Here is a 15,473-nt window from a genome sequence, read left to right as displayed (position 1 = left end):
TGAAAAGATGGGAGTTGCCTTACTAAGTGTGTGTGTGTGTGGGGGGGGGGGTGTCAGTGCTAACAAGCTAATTCAATTAAGGTGGAAGTGGACTATTCTCAACAGTTGACAAGAAGGGATGAATCACATTTGTAGTGCTAATGAGGCCAATGCAATCAAGGTGGCCCATTTCAAACAGTTGACAAGAAGGGGAGTATCAGCAGAGGGAAATTAGTTTTTGTAGTTACCCATCCACTCCCCGTCTTTATTCAGGCCTAATTTGATGGTGTCCAGTTTGCAAATTAATTCCAGTTCTGCAATTAGAGAAAGTACCATGGCACAGAGAGGGGTGGGGAAGCCTTGTTGGGAGTCTGTTTTTGAATTTTTGTTGTTGAAGAATTGCTACTTTTAAGTCTGTTATTGAGTGTCCAGGGAGATTGAAGTGTTCTCCTACTGGTTTTTGAAGTTTATAATTCTTGACGTCTGATTTGTGTCCATTTATTCTTTTGCATAGAGACTGTCCGGTTTGGCTCGTTAGCACTGACCCTCCCCGCCCCCACACACACACTTGGTAAGGCAACTCCCATCTTTTCATGTGCTGTGTAATTATACCTACCTACTGCATTTTCCACTCCATGCATCTGATGACCTGGGTTTTAGCCCATGAAAGCTTATGCCCAAATAAATTTAAGTCAAGTCTCTAAAGTGCCACAAGGACTCCTCGTTGTTTTTACCTCTACTACAGGAAACCCTGATCTGTGCTCTCCGCTGCTCCTGCCCTCAAGTCTAGGAATGAGACTTTTCAGTCTTCCTTCTTTGACTAAGGCCTCACCAGGATAGGATCTGAACGTGCAAGGCAGTTCTCTACGCCCCTGTCCCAGTCCTGCCAGAGACAGTCTTCTCTCCTCTGAAGAGATCCCCTGGTGGATAGGAAGGGAGCCAAGCCTGACCAGGAGAGAAGCCTGTGTAAGTAGCCTAGAGGGAAATCTCCAAAGCCAGTAGTGCTTAAAACACTCCCATTTTATTCGAGGGGCATCTAACACTCCCCTCTCACGAACTGGGGGAAGGAAGGGTGAGTGACACAGTCATAAGACAGGTGGTGATAAGTCCGGCTGGAAGGGAGAGAGGAATCATAGGCCCCTCCACCAGCTCCAGGTGAGAAGAGGCCCTCTAGGGAGGTGTTTTGACTAGAGTTTTGTTGGGTATCTGCTCTGGTAAGGGGAGAGGCTTCTTGCCACCCCATTCTTTGATGGAGGCAGAGTGCTGCAGTTTAGAGATTACCCACTTGCCAGTCCATGCTAATTCAGGCCAGAGTTTCACAAACCCCATTAGACACTGTTCCCCTAATGCCCCATGAGGAACATTCAGCTTCCACATTGACTTTAGACAACATGAATCTCAACCCGGTGAGACCAATGACACTAGGACAACCTGCGAGGAAGGTCTGTGACCCTAAATCCTAAAAAGGCAGGTGTCACCCTGCCCTCTGACACACCTTCTGTATTTGAGAATTACATATAGTGAAAAAGAAGAAATCAAAGATTTTAATTAAATATTAAAATAAACAGTTTTCCATACACACCTGTAAGGAAGGAAGGTCGGATTTGATTGGCTAAGGCACAGCACAGCCAGGTCTAGATGTAAAAAATCATGGGAGAAGCAGCCCAGCCACCACCAGTGAGGAAGCAGGAGGGAAGAGAGCTGTAGACAGAGTTGGGGAAAACCAGAGTGAATATAACAAAAGGGAAGGAGGGAGGCAGGCAACAGAGGGCAGGCTGGGACTGAACAGGAGTGAAGGGGATTTTGGGAGGGGACATGGAATTGCTCAGTGTGATCTTCAAGTACCATTTCCACCCCCTTCTGCAAGGGATTGGGATGGTCATGGTCATGGGAGAAGAGAATGCCTCATTAATGGGGGCTCCTCAGGGTCAGCTCTACACACCTTGTGCAGCATCCAACACAGCAGATCTTTACTTCCTGCTGCAAACTGGCAGTGACCAGACCTGCCCCAGTGCTGCCTACCCAATTCCAAAGGTCGCCGGTCCCCACTACCTCATACCGTCGTCCACATGTACTCCCACTAGCTCACCAGGGGAAGGTAGCCCTTCACTGGCACCCTCAGCACCCACTCTCCTGAGAAACCTACATTAGAGTCAAGGGGTGGGTCCCCCTCCTTCACCCATCTCAGAGCCTCCACATCCCAGCAGATCTATTAAGATATTTTAGCAACAGATACAGCCATGGCAGGGAGGGCGGGCATGCGGGGACTAGTCTGGCCTCTGCACCAGCTGCCTGGCTTGCTTTCCCACGCTCCCCAGCAAGAAACCAGCGTGTGGAGAGTGGGCTGCATATAGGCTGTGCACCCAATGTTACAAGGGAGATATAGGCACGGTTTGAAGAACAGACACAGGGTGCGGGGACAGGAAGTCTGTGCTGCATTTCTTCCTCCTGCTGATGTCCCCCAACCCACTGTACCCTGCTATTCCAACCCTGGGCTCCACATATGCCCCTCAAACCCAATATACAGCAAACCCAGTTACTCCAATGCACGGATCTCTAAAGCAGAGGCCTTCTAGTCATTTCACTTGTGACAGTAAAACCAAACCAAGCTTGCCCCTTTTAGCAGGTCTTACTCCTTCATCCTCCAAGACCTCTTTAGACATACAATAGCTTTCTTGGCTTCAGTTCTTATCAGGCACTACAGCACAGAGAGGACTTTGAGCCCAGCAAGAGATTTTTAGTTTGCTTTGGAGACAGTCTGAATTGCATTTGAACATTTGGTGGCCTCCGCCCTGTAATCTTCCTTCACCAATAAAAAAAAAATCCAGTTCTACTGCTGGGCATATGCTAAGCACGAGCAGATGAGACCACGATATGCATGCACACACCCATCCCCACCAGCACTGCCTCCTCTCCCAACACACAAGTCAGTTTGCTTTATCTTCCAGCACTCATCCTAGTCCAGCTGGGTTGCAATGCAGCAAGCTGATAGGTACCTGCAAAACCTAACAGGCCTGCTGGGCTTTGGCAAGGGTGTGGGGGAGGGAGATCCCAGCATAAGCTAGAAACTACCTGGAGCCCAGCTGCTAGCATCATGCAATATCAAGATCTAAGCTTTAAGTTAAAAATAATAATAATAAAAAAAAGGTCTCATTTTTCAAGCCTTCATGATTAAGAAAACCTTTGAGCTGTATCTTGATGCTGCGACACCTGTCTGAGTCCACAGAAAGCCTGACACAGCTCGGGAGCATGCAACAGTTTTATTATGGCTTGCCAGAGTGGTCTTAGTGCCCTCCCCTGCCCACACACACCCCTCTTCTGCTCAATGGGGGAATACTCCCTCCTCCAGGATGGGCCCCTTTTCCACATGTAAACTGGGTCATGGTTTTGGGGTGAGAAAGAGGCCCCAGTCTGTCCAGAGACGAGTGCTTGCAGGCTGCCTGCTAGCCCCAAATGGTTGGTGTGAGTGACTTTCCACTGCCACTCTAAGCAAGGGTGAGGGCTGGGCCCCAAGCTGCCCATGGGCTCCAGCATTTATGGGGTACTGGGGCGGGCACAGACCTGTACTTAGAGTTTTGGCTTGCAGTCTCTGAGACAGGGCAGTGCTGGTGACTTGACAGACAAACCTCCCCCCCTTCGCTATCTAATGGGCGAGGACTGCCCCTGAGGTGCTAGCCAGTGAAACACCGGAAACCAGCTCCGTCTCCAAGGACGGAGCATAATCACACCCTTGGGTCCCATAAGCCCAGGGGCTTCTCAAAGCCATTGCCAGAACTTTTGACCTATTTGTTTTGCTTCTCCAGTGTTAGTTTCCAGAGCAGAATTTTGTCCTGTGCTCCATCCTGGAGAAAAAGCCACCCCCTCCCCAGAGACCATTTATTTAGGGGTCTGGCCCCCAATCCCAGCAGTGTCATTATTAGACAGCTACTCCTGTCTCTTCATAGCACATTTGTGACAACAGCTCCCCACCTTTCCTCCCTTGGCATCAGCTGCCCTGTTAGCCATGTGTAATAGGTAGTTTTCAAAGCAGAAAAAAGGACAGTTCAGTAGTCAGGGGATGAGCCTGGGACTTGGGAGCCCTGCGTTCGAGTCCCTCCTCTGCCAGACTCCTGTCTGGACCTTGGGTGAGATTTCTCTTTATTGACAGGAGGGAATTGAGGCAGAGCAGCTAATAGCGCCATCCTGCATCAGAGGAGTTGCAAAGATAAGTATTTAAAAGATTGTGAGGTGCTCAAAATACTATGGTAAGAGGTACCTAAAAGATATTGTAGCCTTCTGCCTAGCTGCCAGCTTAGGCCCAACTGGATGGGCATCTGCTGTCACTGGCATAATCGGCACAAGAGCATACTTAGCAAGCCCATGTCCTTTGGGAATCTGGTTTTAACAGATGCATTTAGCCTGTTCTTTAGTTCCTAACAATGCAATGAACAGAATGGTTAGGAGTATGATGTACAAGTTATGGGAATGTAGCAGTAATGAGGCAGTTTCCTTCCTGTCTCCTTCACATTAGAGCCTGCGAGACACAAAGAGAAGGGGCGAAAATTCGGTTCCTTGCCCACTGTGTCCTTATTCCAGTCATGTTGGGCTTCTCCAAGACTCAGCCAGGCACCCTTCTGACCAAAATTACAATGCCAGCATTTTCCAAACAGTAGCCCACACAAGGGTCAGACCTGCCATGACATTGAGGGAAAGTTGTGACACCCTGAAATCTATGACCCCACCTCCGCTCAGAGGGAGAACCAGCACTGTAGAGAGATCCGTGTTCCCAGTCAGCCAGCCAGAGGGCACTTAACAAGATGGTGCCTTTGCTTCCCTCTACCCACGGTGGAATACATCTGTGTGAGCAGCACTCCAGACGACGCAGACACCCACATGTCAGTCTGGTTCACTTGTTCAGGCTCAGCCTTGAGGACCAGACTGCATCAAACACACAGTCCACCAGATCAGGCCTGTCAAGTATCCATGACTAATGGATATAAACAGCCCCACGCTGGCACAAGTACTCCCCAATCAGAAACCAGGTACAATCTTCCTCCAGATGAGTGTGTGTAACATGGAACTTTGGCAGACCAAGTGTTCATGGCTATTACCCCTTTATCACAGTAGCACCTTGGAGCCCTGTTGTGCTAGCTCAGGGGTGGGCAAACTTTTTAGCTTGAGGGCCACATCTCGGTATGGACATTGTATGGCGGGCCATGAATGCTCATGAAATTGGGTGTTGGGGTGTGGGAGGGGCTGAAGGCTCTGGGGTGGGGCTAGAAATGAGGAGTTCAGGGTGCGGGAGGGGGCTCCAGGCTGGGACTGGGATGCAGGAGGGGGTGAGGGCTCCGGCTGGAGGCGGGGGCTCTAGGGTGGAGCCAGTAATGAGGGATTTGGGGTGCTCCAGGCTGGGACTGAGAGGTTCGGAGGGCAGGAGGAGAGATCAGGGCTGGGGCAGAGGGTTAGGGTGCAGGCTCCAACTGGAGGTGTAGAAAGGTGCTCCAGGCTGGGATCAAAGGGTTCAGAGGGCAGGAGGGGGATCAGGGCTGGGGCACGGGGCGGCTCAGGGGTGCAGGCTCCAGGTGGCACTTACCTCAAGCAGTTCCTGGAAGCAGCAGCAGCAGCAGCAGCATGTCCCCCATCCGGCTCCTACACAGAGGCATGGCCAGGTGGCTCTGCGTGCTGCCCCGTCCGCAGACACTGTCCCCGCAGCTCCCACTGGCTGTGGCTCCTGCTTCCAGAGCCCCCCGGAGCCACAGCACGCACAGCACAGGTAAAGCCCCTAAACTCCACCCCTCAGCTCGAGTGCCGGAGTGGGGTAAGTCCCCGATCCCACTCCCCAGCGGAAGCTTGAGTGCTGGAGTAAAAGGTCTGACAGGCCAGATGCGGCCCGTAGTTTGCCAACCCCTGTGCTAGAATGTGGTTTAGGGTAGAATACCAGGAGAAAGATGTCCTGGTTGATGTGAAATTGCAAAACAACCTTCGGGAGGAAAGCAGGATGGGGCCTGAGCTTAACCTTGTCCTTATAGAAGACGGTGTAAGGAGGCTCTGATGTTAGGTCCCTGAGCTCAGACACCCTCCTGGCCGAGGTTATTGCTACCAGGAGCACCACCGTGTAAGAGAGGTAGAGCAGGAAGCATGTCACTAACGGTTCAAAGTGGGGGGTCCATGAGTCTAGAGAGGACCAGGTTGAGGTCCCAGGCAGGGACAGGCTGATGGACATTAAAAGGACTCGACAGGCTCTACCCTAAGAACCAGCTGACCATGTGGTTAGCAAACACAGAGCGGCCCTCCTCGCCTGGGTAAAAGGCCGAGATGGCGGCTAAGTGCACCCTTATTGAGGATAACTAAAGCCCCTGCTGCTTCAGATGGAGGAGGTAGTCCTGAATAAGCGGCACCGAGGCTAGCGTCGGGGGCAAATGGTGCTGCACTGACCAGATTGAAAATCTCTTCCACTTGGCAAGGTATGTGTCTCTCGTAGAGGGTTTTCTGCTGCCAAGAAGTACTTGCCTAACCTGAACAGGAAAGCTCCATCGGGTTTAAACCATGGAGCTTCCACACCATGAGGTGAAGCGACTTGAGATTTGGATGTTGAAGACAACCACGATCTTGTGACAGAAGGTCTGGGCAGAGTGATCGGGGCGTCTATAGACGACATGTCTAGGAGAGATGTGTACCAGTGCTGACAGGGCCAGGCTGGCGCTATCAATATGACCTGAACTCGTTCCCTCTGGATTTTGAGTACCCTGTGAACGAGCCATATGGGGAGAAAGGTGTATAGGAGGCAACCTCCCCAATGGAGGAGGAACGCATCTGCACTGGAGCCTGAGCTGCAATTTTGGAAGGAGAAGAACTGCTGGCACTTCCTGTGGTATTAAGTGGCGAATAGGTCTATCTGGGGAAAGCCCCACCTCTGGAAGATTGAAATCTCAACGTCCGGGCGAAGGGACCACTTGTGGCTGTGAAAGGACCTGCTGAGGTGGTCTGCCAGCTCGTTCTGTACCCTGGGGAGGTACAACGCCTGCAGGTATATTGAATGTTCTACACAAGTCCCACAGCTTGAGGGCTTCCTGGCATAGGGGAAAGGACCGTGCACCCCCACCCCCGTTTGTTGATATAGAACATTGCTGTAGCGTTGTCCATCATGACCTATACACATGGTCCAATTAAGTAGGAAGGTCTGGCACACCAGGCGCACCGCTCTTTGTGGAGAGCCAGATCCGCCTGAGGCCTTGAGTCCTGCGGTCTCCCAGATGTGCACCCCAGCCCAAGTCTGATGCATCCGTCACTATCAACAGAGATGGCTGTGGACTGGTGAAGGAGATGCCGAGCATACCTCCTGAGGATCAAGCCACCAGAGGAAGGAGTCAAGGACCAGGCGAGGCAGGGTCACTGTCCTGGCCAGGCAGTACACTGATGCAAGCCACGACTGAAGTGGTCGAAGCCTGAGCCTGGCACGCTGCACTACACAGGTATAGGCAGCCATAGGACTGAGAAACCTCAGGCAGTTTCTTGCTGTGGTAGTGGGAAACCATCTGAGGTCTCGAATGATATCAGTCAAGGCCTGAAATCTTGCTTGCGGTAGGTATGTCCTGGCCTGGGTCGAGTCCAATATTACCCCAATAAATTCTATCCTCTGGACCGGGGACAGAGTGGATTTGGCTTTACTTAGAAAACCCAGGTTGTTGAAGGTGGCTCAGATGCATCAGACTTGAGTTTCCACTTGGGTCTTGGAGCGGCCCTTGATCAGCCAGTCGTCGAGGTAAGGATACACCTGTACCCGGTGCCTGTGCAGAAACGCCATGCATTTGGTGAAGACACGAGATGCTGCTGACAGGCCGAACGGAAGGACTGTAAATTGGTAGTGGGTATTGTTCACCACAAACCTGAGGTACTTTCTGTGGGGTTGGGGGATTGCGATATGAAAGTACGTGATACGAAAGTACACGTCCTTCAAGTCGAGGGTGGCATACCAGTCTGCTGGATCCAATGAGGGAATGATGGAGGCCAGAGAGACCATGAGGAACTTGAGTTTCTTCACAAACTTGTTGAGTTCTTGCAGGTCCAGGATGGGTCTGAGGCCGCCTTTAGCTTTCGGTATTAGGAAATACTGGGAATAGAAGCCCTCACCCCTGTGCTCCTGATGAACCTCCTCCACTGCCCTTAAAGATAGGAGCAACTGCACCTCCTCGATAAAGGAACTGCTCGTGGGAAGGGTCCCTGAAAAGGGATGGTGGAAGGGCACAGAATTGGATGGTGTATCCCCCCCTCTACCGTGCAGAGGTGATACTGGACCATGCACGGTAGAAAGGGGATTTGGGGACGAGAAGGTAAGGCAGGATGGATCCGTTGTTAGATGTGCTACACCGTCCTCAACCGTGCCTTCAAAAAGCCGGCTTGGACCTTGAAGATGGCTTGGGTTGTCCCGAGTCCTGTCCAGAAGGTTGGTGCTGCCTTCTCCTGCCATTACGATTCCTCCTTCTGGACCTGTCTTGGTTGTTTTGCGGACCGAACCGTTGCTGGAGCTGTGGGCAGAAATGTCTCTGCTGTGTGGAGGGAGTATAGAGGCCCAGGGACCTGAGGGCAGCTCTGGAATCTTTAAGGCTGTTCAGCCTTTTGTCAGACTTTTCTGAGCAAAGAGTCTCACCCTCAAAGGGCAGGTCTTAAATAGTTTGCTGTACCTCAGAGGAGGCCAGAAACCTGGAGCCATGAGCCCCTTCTCCTGGCCACACCAGTAGCCATAAACCTGGTTGCTGCATCTGCCCCGTCCAGTGCCGCCTGAAGGGAGGCTCTGGAGATCAGTCTCCCTTCCTCAACCAAAGCCGAAAATTCAGTGCAGGAGTCCGAGGGGAATAACTCCATAAATTTAGCCGTCGCCGAGCAGGCATTGTAGGCGTATCAGCTGACAATGGCCTGTTGATTGGATATATGGAGTTGCAGTCCCCCTGTAGAATAAACCTTTTGCCTGAAAAGGTCTAATTTTTTGGTGTCCCTATTCTTGGGCAAAGGGCCTTGAAATCCTTGTCTCTCCCGCTGGTTAGCAGCGGCGTCCACCAGGGAAATCAGGCTGGGGATGGGAAGAGATGGTCATAGCCCTTGGAGGGCACAAAGTACTCATTGCGCTTGGCTGTAGGTGGCAGTGAGGCTGGGGTGTGCCAAAGGGTCTTGTTCATGTCCGTTATTGTTTTTATTAGTGGTAAAGCAATATACGGGTGAGGCCGGAGGGAGCCAGGATGTCCACCATAGGGTCCACATCATCCACAACTTCCTCTCCCTTAATGCCCAGACCCTGGGTGACCCGGCGCAGCAGCTCCTGCAACACTCTGGAGTCTTCTACAGCTGGGGCAACTGATGTGCCCACTAGGGCCTCATCTGTTGAGGAGAAAGGAGACTACCAGGGTAGGTGGTTGCTCCCTACTGGACCCACCCGAGGGATCTCTTGACCCAGTGGGAAAAGCAGAAGGCTGGCCTGGTCCTGCAGGTGCAAAAGGCATGGGTGTCTGTGCTGGCATCAGGACCGCCAGCAGTGCCAGCATCTGGTGCAGCGTGAGGTTCCTGGGGGCACTGTGGCAGCTGGCGCCAATGACGGAGGTGGTATCGGTGCTGGTGCTGCGTCTTGCGCCGAGGCTGTGATGGGGACTGCTGATGCCTCCGGTGCCGAAGCGGTCGGTTGTGGTACTGCAGTCGGCGCCGGTGCCGAGAACAGTGCCGCAGGTGTCAGCGTTAATGCCCAAGGCATTAGTTCTGGTGCCACGGTTGGCACGACGAACATTGTGGAGGCCACTGATGCTGCACCTGAGTGGGATCCCTGGCTCCGACCCTGGGCTTGATGGAAGGCCCACGGAGTCCAAAAAGGCCACTGCTGTGGATTTTGCCACGGAGAGGCCCAGTGCATTGGGCAGGACCACCTATGGTGCCATGAGGAGGACCTTCTGCTCCTGCTATAGTTGTAGTGGTACGAGTCCGACTAGGAAGACCAGGGTGGCGCTGCTCCTCTCGAGGTAGAGCATCGAGAAGCAGGGGACCGACTACACTCTCTGGATGGTGGAGCTGGCCAAGGTGATGGGGATCAGTGTGCCATTATCGCTGGCTCGCTCTTAAAGAGATCACGGGGGTGTCGAGAGGAGACCTGCGGTGCCAGGACGCTCTCCTGTCTTGTTGGCTAGAACGGCGCCGTGAGCCTCAAAAGCCTCAGGGGTGGATAGGAGCGGTAGATGCTCCGATGGGTGTGGTGAGCGAGACGGGCCTGGACTAGACTGCCTCGCTTGGGCAGGAGTCATGAGTCCCAGAGTCGTAGCCCGACTGAGGTGTCACTGGTGGCTGGTCCCTGGGTTTTGCCGAGGGAGATCGACCTCTCTCCGATCTCTCTCTTTTGCGCCAGCGATTGGGACCGGTGCCAAAGGCTCAAATGACCCCGAGAGGTTGCATGACTGTGCCTAGCTTCCCTGTTGGCATCTTTCTTCAGTGCTGGTTCTTTTGAAGATGGCACTGGAGCGCTCTGCGCCAAAAGACAACTTGCTGGGAGCAGGATCCACGGTGCCTGGGTCCGACTGAGATCAGAGAGCTGCCTCCATAAGGAAGATTGAGATGCTGCTCCCTCTCCTTGATTGTTCTCAGTCGGCACTCCCGACAGATCTTGCAACGGTCTTTCTGGTGACCCTCACCAAGGCACCTTAAGCAGGAGGTGTGGGGGTCATTTTTCAGCATGCGCTTAGCACAGATCTGGGCAAGTCTTAAAGCCCAGGGATCATGGCATTCCCTGGCAACAAATGGGGGAGGAAACGGGGGGTGGGGTGGGGGGTGTAACCCCCGGAACTAAAACTTCTAAGGAAACTACTAAACTAACTAGTGGAAACTAACTATGCACAGCGTACAGAGTACTTGCTGAAGCAAGAGAAGAGCAAGGAGAAGTTCCAGCTACTGTCACTGGTGGCAAGAAGGAACTGGGGGGTGCAGCGTTGGCAGGGCTCTATATTGGACGTCATGAAGACGCGACTCGAGGCGGTGCCCAGCCTAACCCTATGGTTGTTGGAGGGGGGGGGGGGGGGGGGGGGAGAAAATCTTCCAGCTACTGCACACACCTGATTGGAACTGACATGAACAAGCACTTGAAGAACCACCCGTGTTTTAGAGGAATAACTAAAGAGATAAGCCTCATCACTCAGACTCCAGGGCACATTGCTGGAAGGAGTGAGTTCCAGAACTCAGGCTCTCCAGAGAATGCTTCACTACCAGCAGTGGAGAGTCTAAACCCAAGAATTTACAGATTAACCTAGCAGATTGTGGTTTACACAACAAGCCAGGAGAAGGGTGAATTAGAGAGATCTGTCAGATAACCAGGTCCCAGAGCACACAAAAGGCTCTACATGTGAAAACCAGCCCGTGTTCTAAAGCAGATCTGCAGTGCCCCTGCCACTTGTGCACTCAGACCAGTTCATCCAACTCAAGTTGGGGTGTTCATGGTGTTCTAGAGATGAAGCTTCTAGGTTCCCTGAGGGCAGGGCCCCCAAGCCTTGAAGCCCCAAAGGCAGGAATCTCTCCGACAAGGTCTGACTCAGAGGAAAATAGTCTAAAGTTGACCTGAAAGCTGCAAGATGAGAACTACTGCACAACTGCTACCTGAAGAACGGAGATGCAGCAATGGAGTCAGTGACCAAGAACCACAGTGGCAAGATGTTGGTCATACACAGCAGTGGGAGATGACCTCACCAACTCCCCACCATGAACATCAACTTCCCCACTTCAGTACTCAGAGAGCACAAAAACAGCTCCACCCCAACTAAAGGAGACTGACATCTGGACAAGATGTTCAGTCATCCAAGGACCAGGACAGACACCAGACACCTCTACAAAACCTCATGTCACAACCCTGGGGGTTTCTCCAAAGGAAGGAGAAACTCTCCTTCAAAGACCCCCAGGCAAGTTAGAAGAGCTTATTCTATCAGTGGCTTTCAACACCATAAGCAAGAATGGACACCTCACACACACACACACAGCGCGCAATGGACTTCATAGATCAAGAATCCTTTATAAATTAAATTTTTAAATTAAATTAATGGAGATATCCTATCTCCTAGAACTGGAAGGGACCTTGAAAGGTCATCGAGTCCAGCCCCCTGCCTTCACTAGCAGGACCAAGTACTGATTTTGCCCCAGAACCCTAAGTGGCCCCCTCAAGGATTGAACTCACAACCCTGGGTTTAGCAGGCCAATGCTCAAACCACTGAGCTATCCTTCCCCCCTTTATGTTACACCCCAACACGTGAAGCCAGGCTGGTGAGGCAGGAGACACCCATGATATCAGCTTGGGACTGAACTACTCCTAGAGCTCTTTCCAAATAACCTCCTCCAGTGGTTTGAGACATGGTGTTTACAGGTTGAGTGTTATCAAGCAATAGTTTTTAAAAACAGCTGGTACAAGGTCAATTGCCATCCCATCTTCCCAAAAGAGATAACCCTCAGATCAGCGATAATGGAGCCCAGACCTTCCCTTTAATAGCAGAAGCATCATGTTACCAAGATTCAAATCATATGCTATGGTGCATTTTGTAAAAATTAAGCATAAATAATTAAAAACTGCATTTGTCAGTAAATTGAGTACGTGGTAGCGCATTACTCTTGCTTACTTTGCACTGGTTCACCTCTGCTAATCCAGCGGAGCTCCTAGTCATCAGTAGGACTTGGCTGGGGTTTTTTTTCGTCTTTTAAAACCACACACAGAACCCCTTGGGACTTCTACCCATTTCCAAACAGAGGCTCTGAAGAGGTTTTTTTTTTTTTTTTTTTACAGACATGAATCAACCATCACTCCCCTATGAGGGAAGTATTAACCCTAGCATACCACTAGGACACTAGTACCAAGAGGCAAACTGACTTGTGCAAGTCACACTGAGTCAGTAAGAGAGCCTAGGAGTCCTGACCCAGTTCCAGTCTATAGAGGAATAGTAGATGGAGGGGAAAAAATTAACCTAATTTCCACACCCTCCGTTCACAATAGCACATGAAGTCAGTTTGTTTTGCCCCAACCCTCCTGAAAGATCTAGAGACCCTCAATTCTGGTCCCCATTGATCTGGTCAAGATTGGGGGGGCGGGGCGCACAACAAAATGACTGGCAAAACTCAAATTGTCACAAAAAATGTTTAACACAAAATTTCAGGTTAAGAAAAGTTTGTCAATTTCATAAGGGGAGGGGGACCAACCAGCAGCATAGCCCCACCCCAAAAGGCAGAACAGACAGCAAGCACCACCAGATCAGAAGCTTTGATTCACCAACATACTCTCAAAGTCTGGAGACAGCCAAGTTGCTAGAATAGGAACATTTTTGGCTTGAACTCCGACTGTGCAATCTAGAAGTGACTCGGCACCCAGAGACCAAGTGCCCATGAGGGAGTACACATCTCAGAACACTACTTGGCCTTTAGCTTTTTCCCTCCTAAAGGAGATTCTGGAATAGCCTGGAGGAAGAGAGCGGTCAGCACAAAACTATTACCACATTACACCATGGCTGTTTGGTGGTGAGTGAAGTGAGCTGGGGCTCCAAGCTCAGGTCTCAGTGGACAGATGCTGCCACCAACACCTTCTTGTTTGAACTATCCGGAGACATGCCAGGGAGAGCCTGGGCCATGGAGAGGTCAAGGATTTTGGTCTCCATGGCTGCTGCTTTGACAGCTTTCAGATTCTCCAAGTGAACTTTGGTGCTTCTGAAACTCATCTTTGCTTCCCACTGTTGTGGCCTCACACCCTCCCCTAGGAAAGTAAAAGGGACTTTCCTAGGAAAGCTGTTATGAAAAACCACAAGCAGATTTTTTTTTTTTTTTTTTAAACACAACATGGGCTTTGCACTCCCTGATGCCCCCCAGTCAGCTGCTTCCCCACTGGGAGGGCTGGATCCTCCACACGCAGGCATTTTAGACACCACCACGTACTCATGCAAACGCCACAGAGCCCTGCCTCCTTGGAATGAGCCACACTTCAGCAATGAGGCTCTGGCTAGATTCAGGGCGTATCTCATGCTGAGCACAGCACAGGCCTACGACTGAAAGAGAAAGCTGCTCCCTAGCGTGTGTCACACACACAGGACTGGTCTGACTAGTCACACTGATATCAGAATGGTCTGGCTACCTCCCTCTCCCACACTCCCCGTCCCCTCCCAGAAATGAGGATTACATATCTAAATTAGGAAGGCCTCCTGTGAGAGAGTAACCTGCATCCCTGCTTGCACCCACACCACAGCCTCACCTTGCCTTATATGGGGAAGGCTCAGGACTAGGAGAGGCTGATAAGGAGGGAGAGATAAGAAGGGCAGGGCACTTACAAACCACGTGGGGGGAGGAGGGGGACTGAAGAAAAAGGGAGAGGAGGAAATAGATGCAACCCCTCCTCCTCCAAGCAAGCGAGAGACTCAAGAGTGGGACTTTACTCTCCTAAAGTAGTCAGGTCTAGAGGATAAGTTTCTACACGCAGGGGACTGAGCAGTCAGGCAAGGAACTGGATGTAGAGGTCACAGGAGAGAGGGAACAAATGACTAGACCAGTGGAGATCTCTGCTTCTCAGGGGAGGTTGTGGGAAGTGGAATGGGAAAGTTTGAGCCAGTTTGCTGCAGGTCCCTAAATCCATCTCTGTTGCAGAGGGGAAATCCCTTTCAGTAGTTCCCAAACTTTTGTACTGGTGACCCCTTTCACATAGGAAGTCTGAGTGTGACCCACCCCCCTTATAAATTAAAAACACTATATATTTAACACCATTATAAATGCTGGAGGCAAAGCAGGGTTAGGGGTGGAGACTGACAGCTCGCGACCCTCCCATGTAATATCCTTGCGACCCCCTGAGGGGTCCTGACCCCCAGTTTGAGAACCCCTGCTTTAGACACAAGAGACCCAACGAGTAACAGCAGAGATTCCCCCACACTATTGGGGTGCCCAGGAAATTCAACCTCTGCATTCATTCCACGTGAAGCTTCTACAAACCTCTCCTCCACCCCCATTTCCCTATCCCTCCAGGCCAAGGCAGTTCAGTCACCTTGCTCACAAACACTATTGCAACAGGAGCACAACCAGAGCGCTGACCTGTCCAGGCTGTAACTCAGTTACACCTCCTCTCGACTTGCAGGGGGAAGAGAAAACCAAGTGGAGCTGGCAGAAGGAAAGGAAGCCAGGCGGGTCGGCAGCAGAACAGAGGGAAAAGATTGTTCCACTGGTATGTCAGCAATCTGGCTCCAGGGCAGCTGTCCTCTCCAGCAGTCAAAGGCGGATTTGTATGCGTGTGTTCAAGGGCTGCCCTCCTTGGCAAGAGGCTATGGGCTCAGCTACGCAAAACGCCTGAGATACCCCCATTCCCTGCACAGCTGGGGACCCATACAGAGTGGGAGGGGGAAAAATGCAGAATAAAAAAAAGTTATTTATTCCATTTCTGTCTAGACAGAGATGAATTATCCCTTTGCAGGCACTTCCTGACTCCCCTCAGAGATCGGAGAGCGAACTCCTCTCCACATTTGGATTTGAGAGTAGGTATGTAG

General features: G+C 51.5%; 1 protein-coding gene across 5 annotated transcripts in view; it reads right to left on the bottom strand.

Annotated features, from left to right (window-relative positions):
- CTNND1 (catenin delta 1) overlaps window positions 1-15,473 on the bottom strand; it is a 55,688-nt gene that overhangs the window by 27,144 nt on the left and 13,071 nt on the right. For 3 of the 5 annotated variants that reach the window (XM_026661156.1, XM_026661157.1, XM_026661154.2), the window contains one exon: window positions 1,562-1,680. The exons of the other annotated variants lie outside the window; for them this stretch is intronic. The gene's annotated coding sequence lies outside the window, so the exon portion shown is untranslated. The remainder of the gene's footprint in view (window positions 1-1,561; window positions 1,681-15,473) is intronic. 5 annotated transcript variants of the gene reach the window in all.

This window comes from Terrapene carolina, unplaced genomic scaffold (genome assembly GCF_002925995.2).
Source record: "Terrapene carolina triunguis isolate 2854851 unplaced genomic scaffold, T_m_triunguis-2.0 Scaffold926, whole genome shotgun sequence".
Classification (NCBI taxonomy): domain Eukaryota; kingdom Metazoa; phylum Chordata; order Testudines; family Emydidae; genus Terrapene; species Terrapene triunguis.
The sequence above is the reverse complement of the archived record's forward strand: the minus strand, read 5'-3'. Positions and strand labels throughout refer to the sequence as shown.